This window comes from Cyprinodon tularosa, unplaced genomic scaffold (assembly GCF_016077235.1).
Source record: "Cyprinodon tularosa strain WSP-4 unplaced genomic scaffold, ASM1607723v1 ctg124, whole genome shotgun sequence".
Lineage (NCBI taxonomy): Eukaryota > Metazoa > Chordata > Actinopteri > Cyprinodontiformes > Cyprinodontidae > Cyprinodon > Cyprinodon tularosa.
Window position 1 is genome coordinate 3,935,913 of NW_024038048.1, and position 27,870 is coordinate 3,963,782.

General features: G+C 36.6%; 1 long non-coding RNA gene across 1 annotated transcript in view; it reads left to right on the plus strand.

The window, feature by feature from the left end:
• LOC119777510 overlaps positions 1–5,992 on the plus strand; it is a 74,794-nt gene extending 68,802 nt beyond the window's left edge. Inside the window, exon 3 of the long non-coding RNA XR_005279923.1 lies at positions 5,564–5,992. This is a non-coding gene — a long non-coding RNA (uncharacterized LOC119777510). The remainder of the gene's footprint in view (positions 1–5,563) is intronic.
• Positions 5,993–27,870: the final 21,878 nt, after the last annotated feature.

Here is a 27,870-nt window from a genome sequence, read left to right on the forward strand (position 1 = left end):
GAGTGCTGAGAAGTCCCTGCAGCCCTGACATAAGCTGATCTCCTAAGATTTACTGTGCCTGCACTCTTTAAACCCCATAGCCATCACATTAACACTGAGCATCTCCATCAACGTCTGCATGAGAATCCTGAACAGCGGTACGTAGCATGTTGCTCAAATGAGATCATGGAGCTTTTGGCCTTTTGGGCAAAACATACATGCACTTTGTGTCAAGGAAAAATAGCTTTTTAAATAGGCTTAATCATCTTGAGACAGTCTGGCCATTAACATTTTTATCTCTTTTTATTTTTTGTATTAAAAAAAAAAAGTAAAAACCACATATTCTTTTCTTTCTACCCCAAGTCGAAGCCATGCAGGCTGTTCACAAGTCTTAAACTCTAAATTCCTTTAACAAATGCTTTTCTGTCCTTAAATCCATTCTGCTAAAAGAGAGAGCTTTGTTTTTTGTCTGTCCCCTTGACTCCGTGCTTAGTGCTCGGTTGGTAGTAAGTCTGAGGAAGCAGCAGCAATCTGTGATATGCTTTATCAATAATTGCAAACCAAATATCCAATGTAATCATATTATATATTTCCTATTTAAGCTGTTAGTTATTCTGATTTTTAAGGTTATTGAACTGTGCATGACACAGTTCAATAACCTTTTTCGAAGCTGGAAGCAAGTTAATGGATACTAAAACATATTAAGGGTTGCTAATTCTGATCTATGAACTAGAAGAGTCAGCATTCACCTCAACTTCATGTATGGTAAACATATTTACCATATATGGTGGGGGGGGATTGAGAGATTCTGGTACAGAATATTTAATTTATGAATATGATATGATTACTGCTCTGCTCTGCTTGGGGAAGTCGCCTTAAGCAAGATTTTAACCTAACATTTAAACAGAAATTAAGGGTGTTACCCTTTCTTCTGATTATTGATACAGGTGATTATACATGAATGCTTTGTTGATATCTATTAATGCTTAGTCATGTCATGGCACTCTCAGGTTTATTACACACCATAGAGTCCTTGCTCTTCACAGAATAAATTAGAACTTTATCGATCTAGCTCCCATGAGTAGTGAGAACTGCAGAGAAGATCATTGGGGCTCCTCTTCCCTCTGTAAAAGACATTTCATCCAAACACTGCATGTCCCGAGTCCTTAACATTATCAATGACCTCTCACCCCCCCACCATGGACTGTTCTCCCTGCTGCCCTCTGGGAAGAGACTCTGCAGACTTCCATGCAGTTGCAGCAGGTTCTGTAACAGCTTCTTCCCCACTGCCATTAGACAGCTGAATGTTACAAAAACTCTAAATCATGTCACAGACTCTCCATCAAACTGACCATATCGATGCGTTTTTTTTTTTTACACCATGTTTTTTCTCCTACAATGTTTACATTTGATCACTGCTGCAATTAAAGAAAATCGAAATGTCATGAGAGCTGTACAAAACAAATTTTCGTTTTGTACAGCTTACATGATTGTTCTGTGTATACAAAATGACAATAAATGCTGTCTTGGTCTGATCTAACAATGGAGAAATTCACTTGTGATATCGACTCTTATCGGTTCTTATTAACCAGTACCTTATATGCCAAAGTTCCAATGTGTTTTCAACGATCTAAAAATTACTGGTTTCATATTGTACTTTATATTGTTTAAACAAATGTAGATGTCGTTTGGATGTAAATCGTGTCGTGTTTTCAGTGTCTTTTCAACCAATTTGTGCTTGGTGGGTGAGTGGTTGAGAATGAAAAAAGTATAGTTTACAACACTTAACGTTTTATCAGAAATTTGACAATAAATTCTAAGTAAAATGGTCATAAAATTGTCTCTCTCTCATCTAAGTGTTGAGCTGCCCTCTGAGAGGCATGCCACAATTTAGCTGCTCTCAAAGTGGGAGCTGTTAGTTGGTAAGAGTGATAGAGTCTGTTACAAACCCTGATACCTCTGAGAATTGGCTATTGATCTATCTCCACCGGCTCCAGATGTGTCATTTTGTTGCGGCTGCACATTTTGTAAGATCTATTATGGTAAGATATCGCATGTCCAGCAACAAGTAGAGACTGCTGTCAGGATGATAGCCCTGATCATGCAGAAAATGGGCAGAGGAAGCTGCGCCACAGGCCTTGCTTGTTGCTGCCAGAGAGGAAGAATTAGCCATTTGAATATGGGTAGGACTGATAGAGGGATCATGAAGCTATTAACCTCTAAACAAGCTGCTGAGAGCCAGGCAGATGGCAGGGCTGATGGCAAGTGTGCTGCCAGATTGGTCAGTAGGCAGAGTGGGAGTGCAGATTTCATACAGTTGCTTATATATATGGCTCTCCCCGGCTGTGCTTGCATGTGTTTGCACAATACGTGCATTTATGTTTGTGTAAAAGAGCAAGTATGTTTAGAGCTTGGGTGACATGTACATAAATAAATATGCACAACTTTGGTGCATCAGGACAAATTTATGTTTCCTCTTTATTATGTATTAATTTAATTTATTAACAATATTTAAGAGGACAATAATATCTGCTTTCATATCTAAAAGTAATGCAGTTTGAAATAAAGCCTGTACAAATTTGTTACTGCTAAAAAGTGCATTAACAATTCTACATTCCCAATGTAATATTTTTGAACCATGTAAGTCTGGAAATTGTGCACACAACAGCAGGGACCACCCAGCCTACATTTTCAGCACAGCGGTGTTTGACATTTTTCTGTGATTTGTATATTCATCATAACAGAGAATAGTGCTCAACTTGACAGTAAACCAAGCTGGAAAACCAATAAAGTCTAATATTTTACTGAGAGACTGACATGAAAGCTCAGTCAAGAGCTTTGTGTAAGACAATGTTTCCCAAATGAGGCCTTAAAGCTGGAATCTGTACATGTGTTTTCTTCACTAGGTGCCATGGTGCAAACATAAGCAAACACGGGCAAAGAGCAACTCTGAGCTATTAGGTGTCAATCGCAGTGTGTTGGGATTCTGATTACATTCCTTTTAATATTTGGGAATTCTGTCTGTTGTCAAGTCCCTGCAAAGCTTTCATAATATTCACAGACACAGAGCCTTGATATGGAGAAAATAAATGATATTCACTTGTAAAAGTCTTGATCCATATAAATAACATCACAGATTTGTATTTTGGGTCTCTGTGTATATCTGTAGCTTTATACATACTATCCAATATACTATAGATGTGCATAATGCAGTAATGCAGGTAAAGTTCGATGTAACGCCTGCATGAAGTTTGATAGTGATTCTGATCCTGCAACATTGGACTGCCTTTGATAAATTAGGTGTAAGCCCTTCAGAAAGTCATTTCTTTTTTCTTCTTTGTTGTGGGACTAAATCATTGAGTAAATTAAATCAATGTTTACATTGAAGTGATTTTTGGGTGATTATTTCACTGAGGTCTTGTTCGTAGTGCAATTATCGAGGAAGATCTAAATAAAAAGTGTTAGTTGTCACAAAATCATATCAAATTGTCATAATCAGATGACGGTTATACATAGCGACGTAATGACATCCCATGCCAAGGAGTCTTACAATTTAAACTGCTACCATTTTTTGATGACAAACTTATTGTGTAATGCAAAACGCAGTCTAGTTTCAGAATAATCTAGATTTTAATTACCTTTCATTTAAGCTGTGATTCCGACCACAACTGTATTTAAAGGTCATGGCTAAAACTTACTTCCACAGAACGTCTAGAGTAAACGTCAACATTAAGTTACAGCATTGCCACATCTTAGTAGCGCCAAGATAGAGCTGAGAAATTGCTTTTTCTCTGCATTACATTTCTCAGATTCCTGCCAAAAAAAGAAACAAAACAAGAGTAAACATTGGTCAATTGTTGCCAGTTAAAGGAAGCAAAGGGGCTCAGAAGACATGTGGAGATTGTTGATTTTTGACTGAACCAGTAAGTTAAATCTTTGGTTTGGTTAACATTGGATTAGCATTAGCAGAAATGGCAATTGGTTGGCAAAAAGTTTGGAAAATGAGTGCATGTGCACTACTAACTGGCGGGGGAGATGTGAACTCATATTTACCACCTTTTCCTAAAACCATGGGATAGTTTTTAATCTAAGATTTACGTTTACTTGAATAATTATGTTTTGATCTGCTTTTGTGATTTTCAAACATATTCCAGTTTTCGTCCATTATTTTATGTCTTGTCCTGAACTTGATGATAGTTCATGCTTTTGTTCCCTCATGTCTTGTTTATGGTAACGCATTATACACATGTCTACCTAAGACTTCTGTAGTGGGGGAAAAAATATAGACCAGTTACCGATCGTTCAGAATGCTGTCACCAGGTTTTGACATGTTTGTTAACAAGGGGATCTTTATTTCTGCCAACAATTAGACATTAAGAGACAGTTTTGGAAGGGAAGGTATACTGGTAAATTTGTACAGGTGAATGTTTGCATCCCTAAACAGTACATTCATTATATATTGAAAAAATGTGTCTTACTAGTGGAGGACAAAATACTGTTCCAGAAGGAGATCAGTATCCACAATAGGACTGGGACTGGCTGTTTTATTTCCAGGCTAGAGTGATAAAAACTGAAGGGTAAACAGGCAGGTGAGTGAGCAAGGAGAAGTTCAGGGAGGTGCTTCAAGGAGGGCAGCGATGGTAACAATGATTGGATTTAAGGTGGTAGTCTGAGGAGGGTTTTTCAAACAGATGCAGGGAACAAGGAGGAAGACAGAACTCTGCAGTTCAGGAACAGAACATCAACAAGGGAATTGAACTTTATGTGAACAAAAGACAGAGATGGTGATTGTCAGAAACTCAATGAGCGTAAAGAGATACAAGAAATAGAACGCTTGATTACCACTCATGTGAGCAAAACAATCTGGCATCTGCCCCGGGGAGCCCACTCCTCTTTAAGCTCCTGCTGATTGTCCTTAATAAGCTCCAGCTGGAGGACAGACCTGCTGGTCACACCCTGTAATCAGAGGACATAGGTGACACACACACACCAACCTGAACAGCTCTGCCTTCTGAGAATCTTCTGAGATCATCATCAAAATTCGGACATGTAATTTAAGTACATTAGCTCCGATTTTATTTTAGATTGCATTGCAAGACGTTTTTAACATTTGTCAGGTTTTTGTTTCAGGTAATACAATATTTTTTGCAAGGAATACAGGGGTTATTTCAGAAATCCAAAGAGAAATGGAGGTGTTTTTTTTTTGTTTATTTGTTTTTGCTTTTCCAGCAGAGTATTGTGCATTTATTTTATGAACTGGACTTCCAGATGAGTACTCGCAAAATCAAATGCTTACACTGGTACTACTCCTGACGATTTATAAAAGGTCATGGATCAGTTGGAAGAGTAGTAAGTTTAACAGCACATACTTTATAAATGCCATATGGAGATTTTATTCATATATCTCAATAGATCCCTGTGTAATATATGTGACCATCAAAAATAGTAAATCACATGTTTGAGGGCCTGTATCGTGCAAAATCAACTAGTTTGAGCTTTCAACTATGTTATAATGCAAAGTGGTGTTTTGCTTGACTCATGCATGTCTAAGTAATCCTCATGAAATCTGCTCTCTATTCAACAGCCCCTCCCTGTCCTGGAGAAATGAACGGCCATCACCATCATATTTTGGAAAGTGTTAACCCTCCTGGAGGCACTTTCTTTGACAGCACTGCTCCTACAGAAAAAACAAGTGCCTCCTTTTCCTGATGAGTGAGCACCGATGAAAGGCAGAATGTGATGATCTCTACTCAAAGCTAGAAATGTGGTTCTTTTGGCAGCTAATCTGTACAGTGACAACAACGGTTCTTTGTTTAGCTCATTTCTAAGTGTGCAAATGTGTTTTTCTGCTAAAGCACATGGGCTTTACCCAAACCTGAAGAGTCCACTTCAAACTGAAGAAAATTGTCTATTTTCTGGTTGAAGAAAACAAACTGATATTTTAAGACAGTGGCATCTATGACTATTATGCACTGAGCCACAACCTTTAGTGATATTTTAAACCACCTTGGGTTATCTTACACATCATATTTCTTTTAAGATTTAGAGATAATTAATGGTGAAAAAAGTTTGTACCTCCTCAAGCATAAAACAAAAAACAAAATTAACAAGCAATACCAAGTTTTCCATACTGGTAGAAATTATCTCTATGGAGAGAGGTAATTTTAGGCTATATTTTTAAATCCAAATGAATATTAGTAGTATTTACAGTCTCTTTATTGTAACCAAAATTAGATCAATTTTTAAATGTAGGTTTAGCTTGAGCAGATTATGATTTTATATTTATTGTCTCTGATATTTGCTAAATAATTTGAGAAAATGTGCTTGTTGTTTCTTATTCACTGTGTGATAGGGTTTCCTGTGAATTACTTTTTGAATGAAGTTTTAAAGTGCCTACATCCGTATTCATTAAGAATTTTATGATTTCTGGGTAAATAAATGAATATTAGAATAACCCTTAAAATCTTTTATTTTATCTTAATCTCTGCACACTTAATCAGGCCTCTATATGTATTACTATATTATAACTTGGTTTCTCATGTAACTGTGTATCAGGGTTTCCCTAAATAATGCATAGAATCATACACAGTCTTTGTAGGCTACAGCATTGCCTTTCTTGGGACCTGGAAATAGTAATAGAGTCAAAATTGCAGAGGGTCACCGCGGGCTAATAGTCTTGTTTATCAGGGTGGACCAAACAGGTAAGCCATTGACTTTAGTAATGAGATTAAGACAGATTGAGAGAAAATGGTGGAGAAGACAAATAGAGTTGGAGGAGGGGTACAAATATAACACAGCTCGGAGCAGTCCCTTTAAATGAAAAGATAAATAACATAGATATATTTGTTTGATTATAAAAGTAGATGAAAAATGCCTAGATGAGGGCCCCCCTACAATAAAATATTTCTTCTTGTTATCCTTTGGTACATGCTTTAAAAATAATATTTCAGTATGAACCAGGGAAAAGCAATTCCTAAGTTATAGATATTACCAAGTATGACAAAATAAAAAATGTCAACCCATAAATTAAAAAACAGTTTTTAAATGTGTTATTTGTTACCATCGGTGTACTTTCTAACTGTGTTTAAGATGGCATGGCATTGGTGGCAGATTTTTTAATATAACTTAATTAGGAAAATACTTGAAAGTTTTTTTTCAAAATTATTATTGGACATTTAATTTAGAGAGTTAATACATTTGAACATATCTACCTTTCAAAACAAGTGAAACATATACTGTAGGTGCTGTATATAATCAAATGTAAATGTGTTTATATATTTTTAAAATGAGTGATCCTGCTGCAAGGCAGGCACTGTATGGTTTTATAACACACTAAATTGAATAATGTAAAGATTGTGCTTTCTGCTTTCCATAAAACTAGTACCTCAGTTGACATTGCACCATTTTCAAGTTATACAATGGCATTCTGTCATGTAGAATTCATTTAATTTTTTTTTTTTTTTTAACTAACAGTGGAATAGTGACAGTAGTCAGGAAATACAACATCTGCCTGGCCTTCTTCCGTACAGTCTGTGTATAGACCAACTCAGGTTATTAGACAGGGTCCTTCCTTAAAAGTAGTCCACAGTCGACAGGGTGTCTTTCAGTAGGGTGAGGGAGGCAGTGCGGGGGGTGAGCTCCATCCTCATTGTCACTTTTTTTCTGGCAGGTTTAGCTTCAGCAATGAATAAGAGCTAGACAGCTGTGTTGTCCTGGATCAGACCATTGACTTTGCTGTCACCTGTAAACCTCAGGAGTTTTACAAAATGGTCCACTGAGGTGCATGTGTGTACAGTGAAAAGGGGCTTATTTCTCAGGTACTGGAAAATGGTTAAGAGTTTTAAAAAAGAGGTAACCTCACACTGCTGCAAAGGTCCATTGGAGATTTCAGTTTTAATAGGTCAGCACTGATTATCTGGCAGAGGGGGGAAACGTCATCATATCTTTAAGCTTTTTTTCACATGAATCATACAAAAAAAATCTATATAAACAGATGAGAAAATCTGTTCCCTCTTTTACCATGTGACAAACACAGAAAGCTCCATTTCTAAAATAAAAGACAATACAAGACTTAATGGCAAAGACGTTTTTTAAGCATCTTTGCAAGATAGTTTTTTTTTAAGTTTGGCCCTTTATTTGATGTTAAGGCCATAAGAAAGAGGCAGGCTTTCCATCTATGTAATTTAGCATCCCTTCTACAAGGCATTTCTCATGTGGTGGTGATAAAGTTTATGAGTATTATATGGAAACATTTACTGTAGAAAGTGATTGACACAAACAGCTTTCTCTATAAAAGAGCAAGACAGCCATAGTTTCATAGTGTCATGCCAAGTTTAAATTAATTATTTGTCAAATTAATCAACACCTTGTCAAACAACGGCTAAAAAAAATACAGAGGACGCAGTGTTCTTGCATTGTGTGCCTTATTAACAGTTATAAACCGGGGGCTCTTTCATTACTCAGACTTCCTGGTCACAGTTTTTGTGACGGACTTATTAATCTCTAAAGACAGTATTTTTATTTGTTTTAATACAGAATGCATAAAGAAAGGTTTGATTAACCCAACAGTGGAGTCGGATGTAGGAGTTTGCACTGCAACCAGAGGGTTGTCGTTTCAAGGCTTTCAGTGCAGTTGTGCCCTTGGGCAAGACATTTTATGTGCATTGCCTATTGATGGTGGTCATAAGGCCTGGTGACACCAGTGTACGGTAGCCCCGCTTCTGTCCCAGGACAGCTGTGGCTACTAAGTAGTTTACCTCCATTTGTAGCTTGGTGTGTGACTGTGAGTGTTATAGGTGAATGACTGAAAAAGGGTTACATAAGTACAGGCCATTTAGCATTTATCATATGAAAGTTTGCCTTGTGATGTTCTTTCGGAAGAACATGCTGTCTGATTATTTTTGAGAAGCTGTTCAGATGCAAAACTGGGTTCACCCATGCGGTTTGCGCCTCTGTTAGTGTGACTACAGACTGTTTGATCTGTGGCTCTGCAATGGCTAAGTATTATGGAAAGCCTGCAGCTCACTCTAACATTTTGTTTATATATTTTTTAGCTTTCATGGGATCGAAATCAGAAAGGTCTTAAATATTGTCTGCCTTTCCTTTATATCTGTTAAGATTTGGTTTAGCTGTGTTACCATATTTACTTTTCCATACTTAGTTTTCTATGTACACGCAGCTCCTTCTCCCCATTGTCCTTTCCAACAAGCTACTCTTTTTGTGCATTATTGTTCACCTTTGCCTGAAGCGCAGTTGTATGATAATCGGTTGAAGGAGGATGGTAGGTGTGATAGATGTAATAATCCTGGGGGTTGGCTGGGTGGCTGCTGGTTTGTCTACTGAAACTAATTGGAACAAAATGCTTCCCTGTTCTCAGAACAAGAATGAGAAAAAGAGGGCTAAAGACCAAAACCTGTCTGCCACCGTAGGTATAGGTAGAATATGCTACAAGAAAATATAGAAGCACAGTTTAACATGTATCCCTTTTATTGTGAATTGCAAATCAAAAAGAAAACTCTTGAGAAATTCACTGCATTTAAGTGAGAATTTACGTTAAACAAAAATAAAAACTGTGCGTAATTGTGAACTACAAAAAGATATAAAAATTTTTAAGAACTGTGTTGTGTTCTGAAATATAGAGAATTTTACTATGTATTTGTTTTAAGAGCGCCTTTGTAGATCTGCCATTCAGTTCAATTTTAGCTAAAGATCTTTTGGGCTCACCCCCAGCTTACACTGTGGCAAGGAAACAAAAAACAAACATGGGACATCTAGGATGCTTATGAGACACAAACAAAGACAAATGCTTCTTCTTCAGCTGTGTGTTCCCTTTTCTACTTACTTTTACTGTGATGCTTTACATTGACTCCCCCCACCCCTTTACCTCTTCTGTTTTATTAGCATCATCCTGAGGTTTTGCTGGCGTAGCTCTATGATGATGACAAAGACTCTTTGCATGTAGGAAAAGCAGTTGTTAATCTTTTTTTTTTCTTTGGGACCAAGTCAAATGCAGGACTTTATTTTACTCTGTGGGAGAGTGGGACAAAGAAAAAATCGGCACAGTCCTACACAAATTGGGACATCTGGTCACCCTGCCCTTGGAGCTCCTCTGGGTTTCCTACACCAGTAGAGGGAAGGCAGATGCAAAACTGGGGGTCAAATGGAGCCTGGGTAGAAGTTCAACTGAAGAAATTTGTTGCCCTCCTACATCCACATGCGACACAGCCAGTCAGCTTTGAACCACACCTCAACGAAAGCCAATCGGCATCTTAAGTTCTTAAAAGGCCTCCGATCCGCAATAGTCTGCTCCTGTGCGCAGGAGGCACTGTGTGACTTCCTTCAGATGACACCATTTCAACCCACCTCCAGCCCCTCCTCCACCATCGTTGCTAAAGCTTCATCAGAGTGTCATTCCTCCCAGACTCTTACTGCGTTCCCTGTCTCATCTCAACAGATTCAGCAGGTGACCGCCATGTTGAGCCTGGTTCTGCCAGAGGTTTCTTCCCAACGTGGAGTTTTTCCTCTCCACTGTTGCTTCATGCTTGCTCATCATGGACAGGTTTCTACCTGTGTTATCCAACTGGATTTCCATCTTTCAGGTCCCTGAGTGAAGCTCTAGTATCAGCTCACACAATCCACTGGATCTCCCCATAAGCTCAGCAGACCACCTCGCTAACCAGCAGTCTACAGACTGACCAACTTCATCTATCTCCACTCCACCACCAGTTTCAGGCCTGGAAGGAAAGAGCCCTATTCTTTGCTCCTGTTCATGCATATCTATCAAAGTCAGTGCTATGTTTCCTGGCGAGGTCTGAGCGCCAAAGACAAAGTACTGTAGTTGTCTCAATAAATTTCTCTTAATTGTCTTTTCTCCTCTTGTGAGTTTTTCAGACTGAAATGTTGTTTATTTGTTTCTGCACAATAGCTTAAAATCAATCTATCTGTATGGACAGCATTCCAATTATATATTAGACCTGGGATTTGAGCATTCTTACTTTATAGGAAGAATTCTGTTTAGTTTTTTTGATTTTCTTCTTCACATGCGACTCATTTAAAGAGACCTCAATTGATGCCGCCCTCACAAGTTTGATCCCGCCCTGTAGACCATTCATCACGTTTTCCCACCCTATCCCTAATCCCCATTTCCTGTCAGCATACTTTTAAATAAAGGTTCCTAGTTCCAATGAAAATGGGATATCTTAAAGATTTCTTTACTCATTGGTTATATTGGATTTTATATTAGGATATCAAAGAAAAGGCACAACAATTAAATTGAACACCATTTTTAAATTGATCAAAGATTTAAAAACCATATGTAATTTTTTTCTTATGGAAATAGTCTAATCAATATACATGTTGTCATTTTGTATTCATTATACAGATAAGGATTTTTAATACAAATAAAGTGGAAAAAAAGCATGCATAATTTTGTCATGCCCTATACTTTGTAAGTGCACAAAACTTAATATGATATATACCTTTAGCAATGCTGTGCTTGTTTTGCAGAACATTTCTCATCAAACCTACAAAATAAAAAATCATGGACACATTTATTTAACATAGAGCCATAGAGGCATTACAAACATGTCTGAAAGCAACACATCAGCAAGCTTTCAGTTCTATTATTGAAGGTTGTGTACCTCTGTCCTTTTCACAACTCTTTTGTCTCTTTCTTCAACTGTAAAAACTTCAACTTAAGATGTCACTCGTGTGTCAGTTTACCCTTGAAGATGTCTGTGAATGGATTTTGATGAAGTGAAAAACATATAGGCCATCCTTCAAATGGGACTGGATCACTGGGTTGTGAAACACAGCAGAGGACAAAGAATCCTGTCTATGCAATGACAATAGACACAAGACTAGTTCCTCTGTCTGAGGTGCATTGTAGCAGATGTGATTTCTGCTGCTTGTCTTTATCTTATGTCAGTTTTGGCCCATTCTGAAATTGCTGAAATAATGGCTTCTATAGACTTTATAAAAAAAAAAAGGCTATATTTACATTAATATGTATACTTATTATTTGATTCATCAGAACAATACATTGTATAGCTCTATAAGAATAACTTCCAGGGGAAAACAACAAGGTTATTTGGCACAAATGAAAAAAAAGTTAATAGGGTAGCAATTTTTCCCAGGTGATAAAACTGATGGTTGGGAAAGCAATCTGAGATTACATCTGAATAATAAACCACAAAGTTACTGCAAAATCTAAAACATTTAGCTCACAACATTTAGCCAAAATTACACTCACTGTAAACATCAGACACATGTGAATTTGTGTTTACACTGTTCCAACAATGTCAAGCCTGACTATAAACCATAACAAAGTTATTACTTTATAAATATGGTGATAACATTAGAAATTATAACAGCATTTATTAAACTGAATGTTTAGACAATGCTAAAGGAAATAATCACATGGGCTCATTTTCAAATGTCATTGTGAATGTAATTGTTTAGAAAAATGAGAATCAGAGTACATAAATCATGTTCTCTGTGGTTTTGAGGCAAGTAACTGGAAATAAAGCGATATGATATGCGGTTATAGTTTTACCTTTTAAGAAGAAAAAACTCTTTAGGGTTTAAATGAGTTTTGGGAAATTCAAGATCCCTTCCCACTCTATATCCAGCTTGGGCACAGACTAATGTGTTAATAGATGTCATTTCAGTTATTTCTAGCCATCTTTACTGGTCTAAGCAGTTTGGAACAGCTAGTGTGATTTAAGTCCTGCTATTTCAAAATATCGGCCCCTTGTTTATATACATTTTTAAGAGTATGGCAGAAATACGCATAAAATAAATAAATAAAAGATGTGGAATAGAGGGAATCTTTCATATATTATTTTTTATTACTTTCTACCAATACAGAGATTTACTAATATAACAAGAGATACGGTTTGGTGGGGTTGGATCCAGTGTCAATAAGGAGTTGTAATACCAACACACAGATTGGAAATTTCCAGTCCATACAACATTTTGTGCTGTAATGTTGTCTGCTCAAATGACTCTCCGAGTGAATCCCTGCTGGTTGCTCTGCTAGCTGGCTGTTAACTATGGAATGGATTTCCTGAACAGAGGCGGGTCTCATGGGAAGCTCCATCCTGGAAATCCATTCCGCGTTTAGCAGCCAGCAGACCAGCACTGCACTGTGGTTTACTGATTTTTAATCACATGTCCACTGTGTCAAAATGTTTTACACTGCAGACATTGCAAAGCCACACAGCTACATATAATGTTTGCAAAGTCTTTGAAGCTCCATTTCAAACTTCAAAACAATAGATTTAAACAAACATTTGGAAAATGACCCAATTACAGAGTTAAATGATTTCTTCGGTTAGTCAGCAGAAAGACAAAGGTTTGGGTAGCAGGAAGCAATTCTGGAGTCATTAAAAAATAGAGGCAAATTCCAAGAAGACAACATGACAGCAAAAGGCATTACTGTGAATGTTTTCCTTATTGCAACTTTTTATGTGAAAATAAAAAACCTTGATGAATTTCTGCTGCAAACCAAGTATTTTTAGCTTATGTTGCAAAAAAGCAGCTATGTTTAAAAATTACTTTAAAATGTGTTTTGATAAATTTGCCATATATTTATTCTGGATTTAATAAATACTGATAGTCACACTGAAACACTCGCACTTAGATCAGAATTTTTCCTACTCAGCAGGATGTCATGTTTTTTTTTTTGATATTTTGGTGAATACTTAATGCATTTATTAATATCATAGTTCCCAGCAACAAATATATTGGAATAGAATGCTGACGCCTTTTATTTTCTCACAGTTGGTAAATTCATTGGCAGGGTAAGTAGGCAGATGAAAGCAGAAAAATCATGTCTATAAGTTCAACTGCACAGCAAAGTAGATAAACAAATCTTAGAAATAAAACACTTTACAGCTAAAAAAAAAAAAACATTGTTAGTTTAAATGGAAATGTTAAAGTTATAAAAGGAAACGACGGGTTCAATTCCCTGCCCGAGGTCTTTCTATGTTATGTAGCCTCTCGCCTATAGGCACCAGCACCCCTAGCAACCCCAGCAGGGATATGCATGAGGGAAAATTGATTGACTGATTGATATATATATATATATATATATATATATATATATATATATATATATATATATATATATATATATATATATATATATACCACAATAACTACTAATGCAATGTATGCTACAATTATTCTAATATGTTATTAAGGCAAACAGTAAACTCAGGTATTAGGATGGGAGCAGACAAGAAAAAAGGCAGATTGGTGTTTGACTAAATATGAAAATACTTTTCAACAAATTTGGAAAGCCAGAAAAAATTATTACAACTTATTTTTAAAGGAATATTACCTTACAGCCAAGACGTTAAAGCTTGGGAACAAATGAGTTTTCCAATACTAAAAAAATAACCCCATGCCAAATTAGATTATAAACAACAAATTCAATATTTCCGAGTGGGAATCATGAAGCCTTGATCTTAGTACCAAAGAGTGATTAGTGGCCAACTTTCTGCTGTTCCTGTCTTTGATATGTCAATCATACAGTTTAACCAATCCAAACAACAGGTAAAGATAATTTGCTAACAAAGTACAGATAGAGGATATAGATCAATGATGCAGATATGCATGGAGTGTGGTACAGCTGATGCACCACACTCCTTCATACCTCCCCTGTCATCCCACTGGCATGACATCTCTGTCAGTCACCTATCTTTACAGCTGTTCAGCAAATCCTCAGTTGGCCTTTTCTTTCAAGGATGTCTACACAGAGATTCAATAACACAATCCAGAAGAAGGAAAGCTAAAATGTGATGGAGTTTCTCATAAGAGGTAATTTAATTTCTGAACAAACATCCTTGGTTAAGTTGCGGACAAACCTCATGCGGGACTCATGAAACATGACTGCTAGTGCATCTCGCAAGCATACCTCCTGCAAACACTACATAATCATATGGATTAACTCCACTAAGTCTAGTAGGGGATACTTCAGACCAGGAGTAGATACATTTTTTATTCATGAGAACAGAAAAGAATTTCTGTTGTATTTGAGGAAGAATATTGAATCAATACCTTTAGGGTTTGAATAGACAGCATGATTTTTTGCGATAGAACTGTGATACCTTTAACCATGTACAGTGGAAACTCTGGACCAGGAGTGTAAAATGTATTTTTGTTTGTTTCTGCCAGTCCGGTATCATTAGGTATTTAAAAAAGCTTGTTGGAGCTGTGTGAAACATTTATTTTTATTTGTTAATTTACAAAGAGTACACTGCTCTAGTTTTATAAATGTACTCCTTTTTATTTAGTGTTTTTAGCTACTTGCATGCCCCTTACCTTTATTCCCTTAGAAGACAAAGCTTGTAAACTTGCAGCCAGCAGAACAGTTCATCTGCAGAACCTTTGATTGACTCCTAGGTCAAGCATGCTGAGAAGAACCGCCTCCATCACTGGATTGACAGGGAAGGCTGGAAGAATGGGAAATTTAAAAGTCATCCTTATTGAAAGTCTACTTGATTAGGGTGTTAGAATCAAGTAAACTTTTAATTGTTTTGTCAGGGTAAAACAGTCGACTGCCTGCTGAATTACTTTTATGCAGAACTAAACAGACCACAAGCATCCAGTATCATCCTACTGCCCTGCTCTTCTGTCCTCTACTTGTGACCTGTATTAATGGCACCAGTTTGAACTTGTTATCTGCATATAAGCCACAAAGATTCAGCCTCAAACCATCAGTCTACAAATTCAACCGTGGCCAAGGCCAAAGAGCTGTTGCACCAGTGTGAATCTACAATAGGCAATCAAGTTAGTATGACATAAATTGTATGAAAATGAAACATATACATACTGTATACATACATCACAAGACCATTGGTAATCTGCTTTGGGTGGGACAGCCATTGGCTACCGGGGGCCACTGTGAAAACTAATCCCATGATGCTTTCCGCGGAGAGCTCTCCTCGCAAAGCATTCTGGGATGTATCTGCTTGTCTAGTGACCATGGATGATCACTACTTTTCAAGGTACATTGTGGGAAATTTGGAGTCAACTACTTTTTCATCAACTAGACATTCAGACACTAATCTAAAATGGCCTAACCATTTTGTAGTGCCCTATATAGTGTTTAGGGCGGACCTTCGAACACAGCCAAAGACTGAAATCAGTAACGCATTTCAGAGGAGGGGCTAAAATCCTGCAGTGCAAGACCTGTCCATTTTAAAAAATATGTGAAGGGAAATGTAAGTCTGCCCATTGGCAGCCCCAGGACATCAATGCTCTGGAGGAGATCTGCATGGAGAGATGTGAAGAAATTCCAGCTGCAGTGTGAGCAAACATTTACCAGTTCTTCTAGATCCTTTTTCCTCTTGCAAGACCTAATATCTATGATGTCACACCAGTCCCTCCTGCAGGAACCAATTAACTATGATTTTACAACAGTCATACTTGGAAAGACTGAATAAATATGTTACACCACTCTCTCCTGCAGAGACTACATAACGATATCACAATAATCCCTCCTTCAGAAAATAATAATCTAAAATGTCCCTCTTGTCCTTTCTACAGGACTTAACAATCTATGATGTTGAAATATTTCCCATTGTTTGAACTTAATATGGAAGATGTCAACAGGGATATAGGAACAATATTCTGGGCTTTGTACACTCAGAGTTGGATAATCCAGGTCCAGAGAGTAAAAACCCTTTACAGAGGTTGATTCCATCACGTCCATTTCAATATAACACAGACTGTGGCCTTAATTTTAACAAGGATCAAGGAAAACTAGACAGGAATTTTACTTTTTGGACCTGGATTATCCACCTCTTCCCCCAATGACAGTGGACCTCTTTCCATGTGAGTACATGAGGTGCATAAGCAAAAACAAATTAATAATTAATCATATTTGCTATTTCTCCTTCCTATTAACTGTGGGAATTCAGCTGTGTAATAATAGGGTAAAAAGATTTAATTGTTAATTAGTAGGGATGCACGATATAATCGGCCCCCTATCGGTATCGGCCTTAAAACTGAATATCGGACATCGGCCACCCCACCGATATTTAACCCGATATTTGATCAGCTTCTGAGTTTCTAAAGTCTAAAAAAAAAAAATACTACTTCTTCTTCTTCCTCAAAAACTTCTTTTTTACAGACTTAAAAACTTCTAAAGACGAGGGAAAAAATATCGATACATTAAAATATTACAATATCTTCATATGCTGATATATTGCCATTTAAAAACACCATATCAATCTCTTTTACTAATGAAATATTGCTATATGTCATCGTTATGCTACGAAATCCCCCGAAAATTCACAAAATTTTGCCATATTTTTATATGTTGATATATTGACGCGGTATCGATCTATTTTACTAACAAAATCTCACAAGAATTAGCAAAATATCACGAGAGTTTTTAACAGAACGATGAAATTTCACGAGATTTTGAAAGTAAAATAGATCGATACCGCGTTTTTAAAAATCTATTTGCTATCAGCATATAAAAATATATTTGAGTATATTATTTTTCAAAGTGTCAGAAATGGATAACAAAACTGCTATTTTCAATGACTACTTATTTTCGTCCAGCTTTAACATCGGTATAGATATCGGTTATCGGCTACATGAGTTTTAAAATATCGGCATATCGGATATCGGCCAAAATCCCAATATCGTGCATCCCTATTAATTAGTTCTACACAAATACTTTTAATTTAATTTTGAGGATAAAGCTATAAAATTCAAATATGACAGCAACTATTTGAGAGCAAAACCCTTCTAAACATATTTTTGTGTAAAAACAATGGGAGAAAATGAAACAAATGCTATGTGCATTATCCACATTTTAATTTCTACATCATAATTTGATATACTGTATATACTTTAAACCTTATTTCAAACATAACATCTCAAATAAATGGGAATTAGTTCAAAACATACAGTTGATAAATATTGATTATGAATCAATTCATTTTTAACCGAGCTGAACTTGCATTAGAGTGTAAGTTGCAATAGAGCGTAAGGCCAGTTATGTAGTTTCCATTTACTTCATTATACAAATTCATTGTGGACTGCAAGAAATACTGCCAAGCCTTTTGGCCAACACCCGATAACGATCCAATATTACAGTTGAATGAATAAACCATATACCTTGCCACATGAGTGAAGGCATCAGGCTTGACATCAATATTTTTTTAAAAAGGTCACACATCAACACACATATAAATCATCACTAGCTGCTCTACACATTCTGCATGATGATGTAACCACTGTTGCAATTATAGAATTAAAGTGACCAGATTGCTGTAGTTGTATTGCTGGTTATGGTATAAATTTAAAATAAAAAGAAATTAATAGACGAAAATCCTAGATTCAGCCGATATTTTATACAGCTAATTAGTCCATACCTGTCTGGGTATCAGATCGGTGCATCTCTAATGAGTAACTTAATAACAGTTATTGAGATGTACTTTGACAAAAAAATATAGTTCCATATAATTTTATTGCAACCCACTGAAAAAAGACGACATGCTGGTTAAATTATGTAAAATACTGAAGCAGCATGATATATAGGTCTACCTGGATTGGAGCACCTTAAACAATGATATGACACAACGGTGAACTGTGTCACATCCTCTCACTGCTCATAATTGCTCTCCACTTGCCTTTAATTAAAAGACATAATCCCATTAACAAGCTGAAATAGGATTAATACTGCCTCAGAATCCAGCTGCCGCTCTATAATGAGTGTGATCATGTAGGTGTGTGTGTGTGAGCGAATGTGTCTGGTCCCCTGAGTCGAAGATATCACTAATACCACATGGGTGATGGGGGCAAGAGGAAACAGGCAAGAAAGGAGGGTCAGTATATAAGCAAACGGGTATGATTTGAATTCAATACATTTATTAAAAAAAAATCAAAACACACATTTTTCGTTTGTATTGTATTGTTGTATTGTTAGCAATTGGTTTTATATGGATAAAACACTCCCTCAACACATTAAAAACAAATTTTTTAAAAGGAATGGGACAAAATGATTGAATGACAAACAATGAGAGGTCACATCTTTTCCTCAGAGATGTTCCCCCTCATCACTGAGCAGAGGTGAGAAACAATGACCGTGAAAGGATGACATGCTCACACAACACCACTATTGTATAAATAACAAAGAGTGCCGCTGAGCCACAAGGATAAGAGGACACAGTAACAGGGGAGCCTTCAGTGTTCCTGAGTTGATTATGTCGTTGTTACCTCACAGCAATGCCTCCCTACATCTGTTCTGTTCTCTAATGTTACTCTTGTAAGCTACCCTTATTCCCATGTCTGCTTCGAGATCATCATATTATCTGCATCCCCAATGGAGAGCACATTATTCCTGTTTGGAAAAAAAAAATCTTAGACTTGATCTTCCTCTCTTTGACAAGAAAAGAGAAATCTTTATTATTATTATTATTATTATTATTACTACTACTACTATTATTATTATTATTATTGTTAAAGTGAAAACTTAACTACATATGGTTATAAAAACACACATCTAAAAAATCTTACTAATCTTATCAGTAACTCTTTTTTCCAAAGACCTAATTCTATTTAATCTGGGCTTTTATTTAGGGATCATAGCCTTTAAAATTTTTCACATCTCTTAAATTACAACATGAAAATACCAATAGTTTTTTGGATATCTGTAGTAAACTGAGACAAAGTACTGAAGAAATTTTAAAGTGGATGATTTTTTTTTCTTCATTGATTTAAAGATAACTTTAAGGTGGTACAACATGAATCTAAGATGTTTGGTTGACTGATGTCACAGCTTGATTCCCAGGCAGTTTAAAGTGTATCATTCATTGCTATTCAGCACTTCTGAGTTGCTTTTGTTTATCCCAAACTTACTCAGCATTTACAGCCAAGGTCTCTTGGTGAATGTCTCAGCAACATTTCAAATCTAGAGATTTCCATTGTTTCTAACTTCTTGGTTGTAGCATGAGGTTAGTCATACAGTCAGGATGATCATCAGTGACAAAAATTTAAGTATTGTCTTAAATTTCCAGCTGCATTAAGACCCGGACTGACTGGGCTATTATAACACATTGGTATACTTTGATCCTTACCATGTTATTGTCACTCATACAGAAGTTTTAGGATGATTGCTCTGCTTGAAATATCAAAACTCATAATGTTGCAAATCTTTTATTGTCTTTAAAAAGTAATTTCTTTGTTATATCCATCCTTCAACTGTGAGTAATGTGATTTGCATTCAATATCTACATGCTCCCCCTAACTTAGAGAACAATACACAACAGAAATTACCACAGCAATGCAGACGACATGCAACTATACATTACGATGTCAACAGGTGACGATGAACTATCAAGTGCTGGGTAAACGCATAGAAAAAAAATCAATGCATGGATCTTACAATATTTCAGCTTAATCAAAACAAGACTGAAGTAATGATTTTGGATCAGCTTTAAAAAGTTATCATACAGCTTCAGTCACTACAGATAGAAATCATCTTCATCATCAGGTTTACAATTGGGGTATAGTGATGGACATTAAACGTCAGAGGTACATAAAGACATAACAAAGTTGGTCTTCTATCACCTAAAGAAACATCCTTAGGATTAAAGAACTAATGTTCCTGTAGAAAGCGACGCACATCACCTCAGTTCTAAAGTCTAAACTCTGGCTCCCTGTATCTCAGAGAATAGACTTTAAAATACTCTGTTAGTTTATAAATCACAACCCAACAGCACCAAAATATAACTTGTTGTCAATGTTTGAAACACCCACATTTCCTAGCTGAAGTCTACTCTGCATTCCCTACAGCTTAATTCTCTTAGAGTTTCCCTGAAAAAACTGGTTAAGCCAAGTGTTTCAAGGGTTTTATTAAAAATGTTTTAAAATTAAGAAATGTATATTCAATGATCAGTTATTGTTAGAAATTACTGACTAACTATAGAGTCCTAGAGAAACACTGGAAAAACGATCCAGAAACAAGTCAAAATTTCTTAAATTAAGTGCATTTACCTTTAATTTGAGTATGTAAATGAGATGCTTTGCCAATTGAATGAGTATTTTTACTCTTAAAATAAGATATTTAGATCAAATGCACTTGAAGTAAGACAATGCAACTGTGTTTTCTTATTTGAAATGTAAATTGTCTTATTCCATTGCCAAAATGTCTCTTTTACCTTATCAATTCAAGAATAAATGCAGTTATTTTAAGGTAAAAATGACTGATCTAGATTGAGATTTTTTCCAGTGAACATATTTTCAAATACTGTTTCAAAACAATAAAAAAAACAATAAAATTAATATTCTTTGCACTTAAGTTGAAACCTTATTGACTAATCAATCAGTGCATCTAAAAATAAAAAAGTGTTATGATGACTTTTTTAAATGAAATATTTTAACATAAAAAGTGCAAACAAAGAACCAACAAACTAATTACTTCAAAGGGAGGGCATATCAATTCACCATGTAGTACCTCATTTCTACAGTAGGTTAATAAGGTAATGAGAGGCTTTAGTGACTGGCAAATCTAGCAGAACATAAAAAACGAAAGTTATTTCATGTTAGTTAGTGTTATATATTTAAATTATTCTTTGTTTGCCTTCGCAATTTAACATTTTTGTGCATTTTAAGTGCAAATGCAAATTTCTGCTTTCTCCATGGTGGAGAGAGGCATTATATCTCAATAAGGAGCTCTATTGAAGATCCTCTGAAGGTCTTTGGGTTGCCCTATGGCTTTGATTTCTACAACCTTGACAAGATATCACAAGAAAAGTTATAAAACAAACCGTGTCTAATGTTGAATTTAATAGAAATGTTAACTTTTAACCAAGAATAAATTAGCTTAAAATTGTAATTATTTTAATATAGAACATTATAATAATTGAACTTTATTAATATCACACTGGATAAATTCCCCTCTGCATTTGACCCATCCCCTTAGGGAGCAGCAGGCTGCCACTGTGCAGCGCCCGGGGAGCAGGGTGGGGTTAAGGGTCTTGCTCAGGGACTCAGAGTGCAGGCTGTGGGGATCGAACTGGGTACTTGCAACCTTCTCAGAGCACAATTGCACTCCACTAACTAGTATGCCAGCACTCCCCAACAAAATTCTTACCATGTTCAGTCTTTTAGAGCCATCAGATGATTTCAGGATCATCTAACCCTTAAATCTGGTTTGATAATTAGAATGGCGGCTCTTACAAAATGATAGCAAAACAAATATTGCTCAACGTCATTTTGCTGTGGCTCTGCTTACATTATAGTGCTCAGCTCAGTCGTGGTGCACTCTGGTTTGTCAACGAGTAAATGAGTGAACTCAACCTATTCTACACTGCTACTCCAATTTCAGAGCAACAAAAGTGTCAAACTACTTCTGTGACATGCCGTGTTATTTGAAAAAGTTCTTGTCAACAGGTAGAGCACATGCACTGGTTCTCGGGATCCGGCTGATGGAAGAATTTAGTTTTCATTTTGTTAATGCAGCCCCAGCTCCTCTACTGTTACCATGTTCATTCTGGCTGCTTTTCTGAGTAATGCTCTGCTTGCCAGGTCAGTCAGTTTACATGCACGTCTTTGTGGGTTTGAAGTTGTACCATACTTTTTACCTCAATTTTACTCCTGACTTGTGTTTCAGGATCTTTTTGTTTGTCATTTCTTTCACCAATATTCTCCAAACAAAGCTCTGACGTTTCACAAAACATCTGTATTTATTCTGAGATTAAATCACTTTTTGATGGATTTACTAACAAGTTCACCTCTGAAAGCAATTGGTTTGACAACAATGAACAGATTTGCTTTTGTTTGTCTCATAAAAATGCAATTAAATTCACTGAAGTTCACTTCATGAAAATGTTACAGTGCTAAGACTTCTTTTGCTTAGGCACACAGTTTGACTTCACTTATTTATTAATGTTTCAATATAGATTTTGCCATGCTTGTACATCACTTTATGAATCACTATTATCTGCTTTCTAAAGAAAAAAGGGAAATTTAAAAGCAGTTTGTTACAAGAATCAAAGCAAAAGACAAAAGTAGGAGAATTTTGAATACCGGGTTAATAAGGAGAAAGAAAATATATTTTTTTAATTCCTGAAAAATGTATGATAATGAATCTTCTGATTAAACTAACATGATGACACAATAAATATATTAATACGATCAAGTTTATTTAGCAGGTTAAAAAGTGTGCATGTACCAACAAAAACTCACTGACCTTCATCACTTTGGATGGTCATCTCCTGGTCAGTATTCCTGCAGCCAGCTCTGTCAGTCACACGTTAGTATATGTGTGTGTGTGTGTGTGTGTGTGTGTGTGTGTGTGTACTTGATTTGTCAGGGTTTGAACCAGTGAGTGGTGGAGTTCAGAGGGCCTGTCTGAGCTTTCTCTGTGGGCTTCTCTCTGACAAGACAGTAATGTGACAGCGCCAAAGAACGGACACATCACTGACATCAAAGGTTAAACTGATAAATGGAGCAAAAACTCTTTTTCACTTAAATATAGGATAGACCCAATCCCTGTTATCTTCCACTTCTGTGGAAGGTAGGATATATTTTTATTTATTTCATAGTATTGTTGGCTAAATGTTTCCATGTCAAACAGAATCTTTATTATTTTTGAATTACCATTTGATTAGGAAGAAGGGCTCTCAACCAGCGGTTGCATAGCCCTGTACAGCTAAAACCTCAGTTATCACAACCTGCAGGTCAGAAATCTTAGTATGACTCCTCGGGCTTCAGGACATCAATAGACAACATGAAACCAGGGCGTCACAGTGTGATCAAAAACTCTTTATGTCCATTCCTACAGAAAAGAGGGATCAGTGGTCAAAAAACTTCTAATACCACCAAATACTTCATCCAATGGCATCAGTACATAACTATAGCTAGAAATATGTGTAAAAAGATCAATTGTTCATTTACTTAAGGAAGCTTTCTTGGCAGTTTCTCTTATTGGTTAAGGTCCGCAATTCCAAAGTGAATTTGTAAGATAATCTTTGAATGGAATTAAGGACAAAAAAATCGTTTTATGGCAAAACATTTACAAAATTAATAAGACACTGGATAGGTGTCTTAATGTTTTCAGAAAAATTGAGCAAAAGTCTGATTGCCTCCAATTTAAGCCTGAATGACTGAGAATTTGCACAAGAACAATACATTTTCCTTTCACAATTTTCTTTTTTCGTCAAGTTGTGTGTCTGGATGTAGGAGTTTCTACTTAGCACAAGAAAATGTAAAATGTTCAACTTTTCATATGACCACATTCCTCAAAGCAAAAAAAAAAAAATGTTACATTCTAGATTCTACATTCTTTATTTAATCTGGAAACCTTCCACCTTTCCGTTCTCCCCCCCCCCCACAATCTGTGCCAGTACTGTTTACATTTCCTTTTCACTGTTTACATTTCCTTTTAATATATTTATATATATTTTTTGTAACTGTTTACATTTCCTTTTCCTTTTAATATATTTATATATTTTTTATTTTTATTTTTATTTCACGGTAGCTGTTATGGAAGTCCCAAATCTCATTGTATCTGTCGCAGAATATAATGACAATAAAGGCTTTTTGACTTTTTGACTTTGACTTTGACTGTGATTGTGCAAAATGTAAAAAGAAATTGCAGAAGTATAAGAACCATACCCCTGAGATTTTGTAATGTTTGGTAAACTTCAGCTACCCAGAGTTTGTAGCACTGTTGCCTTACAGCAAGAAGGTTCTGGGTTTGATTTCCGGCCTGGAGTCTTTCTACGTGGAGTTTACATGTTCTCCCTGTGCTTGCATAGGTTCTCTCCCAATACTCCTCCTTCATCCCACAGTCCAAAAACATGACTGTTAATTGGCCTGACTAAATTATCCTTAGCTGTGTATGTGCCTCTATGTTGCCCTGTAACAGACTGGCAATCAGTCCAGTGCATACCCTGCCTCTTACTCATGAAATGCCAGAGATACACTGTAGGCAATGGCTCCACAATGGCCCTTAAAGAATAAGCGAGTGAAGATGGATTTTCGAGACGTTAATGAATAAAAACATGGTGTTTATTGTCTTTCTGAAACATTAGACCTTTCCATAAATCTAGCCTATGTACACCTAAACAATATAAAGATTTTTATATCAGCCTCAAAGCTTTATGAACAGTTGCTAGTCAGATGTGTGCCACTTGAGTTTATTACTGTTCTTTTATATTACTGAAGCTGATATATCTGCTGTAAGTGGCTCAATGGAATACATCAGTGGATGTAATGCAAAGCCTGAAATGTGAAATAGAGAAGGTGCTTGTGCCCTCTGAATAGAAATGTACCCCGACAGTAAGGCCTTGACTCAAAGATTGCATAACACATCATACATAAAACATTCAGCTTTGCATATGCAACACACACAGCCAGGCAGACAAGCAGGCCTGCTAACATATGGTGCAACCTCCTATTCCCTTTTTCTGTCCAGCCAAGAACCACAAGTCTATCATAGGACAGTGTGTATGAACTGTTTGCGCCAATTTTCTCTGCGCTTGTTCCAGAGAGCATTGCCTTGGTCAAAAGATTCTAATCATAAAAGTTTTTCTCCTTCATGCAGAGTCCTCTTTATTCTCTTGCTTACATTGACTTTCCACCACCTCATCCCCTCAACAGACCAGGAAACCCACAGAGTGAGTTCAGCACATGTTCATCAAGCTAAGGTTTGTGGAGGACTCATAAGGGAACGGATTAGGATTTAGCAGGCTGTGGTCCGGAGGCAATATAGGAAGAAGACACATCCAGGATCATGTTCCCTTTAAGCAAAGCAAGTGTGAGCTGATTAAAAATAAGGAGGGGAGTACTACATTAAAAGCAGCCACAGTTTCCTTCTAGTGTTTTATAAAAGTCACTTTGGTGTATCTTTCAAAGATAATGATGGGACACAAAAAGGCCAGGAGAAGTTTAAAACTCCAGGCCAGTCGAGCTGAAGTCTGTGATGAGAAGATGTTGAAAAGTGTGATAGGCCTTAATACAGAAGGAAAACTTCAAAGTAAATCTCTTCTAAAAGGAAACTTAAAATAGTTTGGGGGATAATTATGAAACCTAAGTGTGAAATTTCTTCTTTTTTCCCATCCCTTAGCTCTGCCTCACTGTCCTCAAATTCACCTTGTTTTTTTGTGTTTTTTTTCCCTGAAAACATCCTCCTTGTTACCTACCTAATCCCAGCCACTGTCAAGACTTAAATGCTGCTTTCAGCATGTGCCATATTTTCTGCATTCAGCATCATTTCTGGAAGCCTGACAGACAAGGAGAGAGAGAAAGAGAGCGTGAGGAGAGGGGAGGGCTGAAAGGGAGATAAAAAGCCACACTGTGGATTACACGTGCGTATATACACAAAAATATGCATATAAACATTGTGTGCGTCTCTATTTAATTAGCCCGGCGGTTTATCAGGGTGATCAGGAGTTCAACATGGTAAAGTTTCCTGTAGATAAAACTGTTTAGGGAAGTTGGGCCTAATGAATGTTGGGGAGCAGAGAGGAGAACGAGGAGGAGGAGAAGGAACAGGAAGAGAAAATGATGAGCAAAGAGGGCACTTCAGATTAATTGCTTACCTGATACTTTTCCTTCCAAAGTATCATCCCTTTTTATCCAATAGCACTGATGAGAAAATGGACTCTAACAGAAACATCTCACTCAATCTTTTACATGGCAGCAAAAGAGTTGTGGATTTATAATGACAGCTTAACTGGGATAGTAAGAGATGGTGCCTATTTCCTCTGTTTAGACATTTAAGGCCTGTCTGTACTGATGGATCGACCTCTGAAAGTTAATTGAAGTCAGTTTTATTTAAAGGAAATTCACCTCACTTTGCGTGTATGTAGTAACACTTGCAAGATTTAAATTAATTGTATTAACTTTACTTTTGTTATTTACTTGTTGGAGCCAAGCCTAATATTAATTAAAGCTTTACATTTATGGCTCTGCTGTCATTTCCAGAGCAACCCCTGGTTATAAATCTATCTTGCTAGGTGACTGATACAGCGTTAGCTATTAAATATGAAAAACATTAAGAGCCGTTATGGGGGGGTGTCCTGTAATGTGGTTTGTGTGAATCTATTTATTTTGTTTCGGAACAAAGAGGAAAAAAGTAGAAAACCTTTTGAGCATGCATTGTGATCAGGTTAAAAAAAGGGGATGAAAAAAATGTGTTTTCTTTTACTAAAAATAAGGCCAAAAATTCTAGATAAATCTTTTTATGACAGACCACACCACTAAAGACTAGATTAGAACAGAGGGAGCAGCTTCAGTATTAGAGAGATTGGCAAAACTCAGAACAGGACAATTTAAAACCTTTTAAGGTGCACTCACACCAAACGTTGTGTCTGCTGTAAGGCAGTGGATTTATATAGTATTCCTATACAAATTGTCTGGCAAGAGAGGAGAAGCAGCCTTTGGGGAATTCCCTGCTGTGAGGGTGGGGGCCACTCCACTCTTGATGCTTATTGCTTGACAGAACTGGTGTTGTCAAACAGCCGCACTGTGTGGAGAGAGAGTGGGGAGTTGACCAATGAAGTTGGGAATATGAGCTTTTCGAATTAATATCGTCGCTGCAACCAATCAGGGACTAGTTGTTGTTCGATAAAGAAGGGCAGCCGAAATAAACCGTTTTTCAGTTAAAATGTAAAATAGAGGAAATAATGTTGACAAATACGAAAAGGATGAAATATGGAATGCTCTGAAGAGATTTGGTGGTTGCTTTTAAAACAGCAGTTTTGGTTAGAGGTTGTGTTTGTCGCCCTCCCTTAACCCTAGTGCAGACCCCAGCCAGACGCTGCCTCTCCCCAGCAGTTCTACTTCCCAAAAATGTTGTGATCTCCCTATAAAAAGTTGCCCATAGAGAACAATTTAGCAGCAGTCTGTAATGTTAAGTTT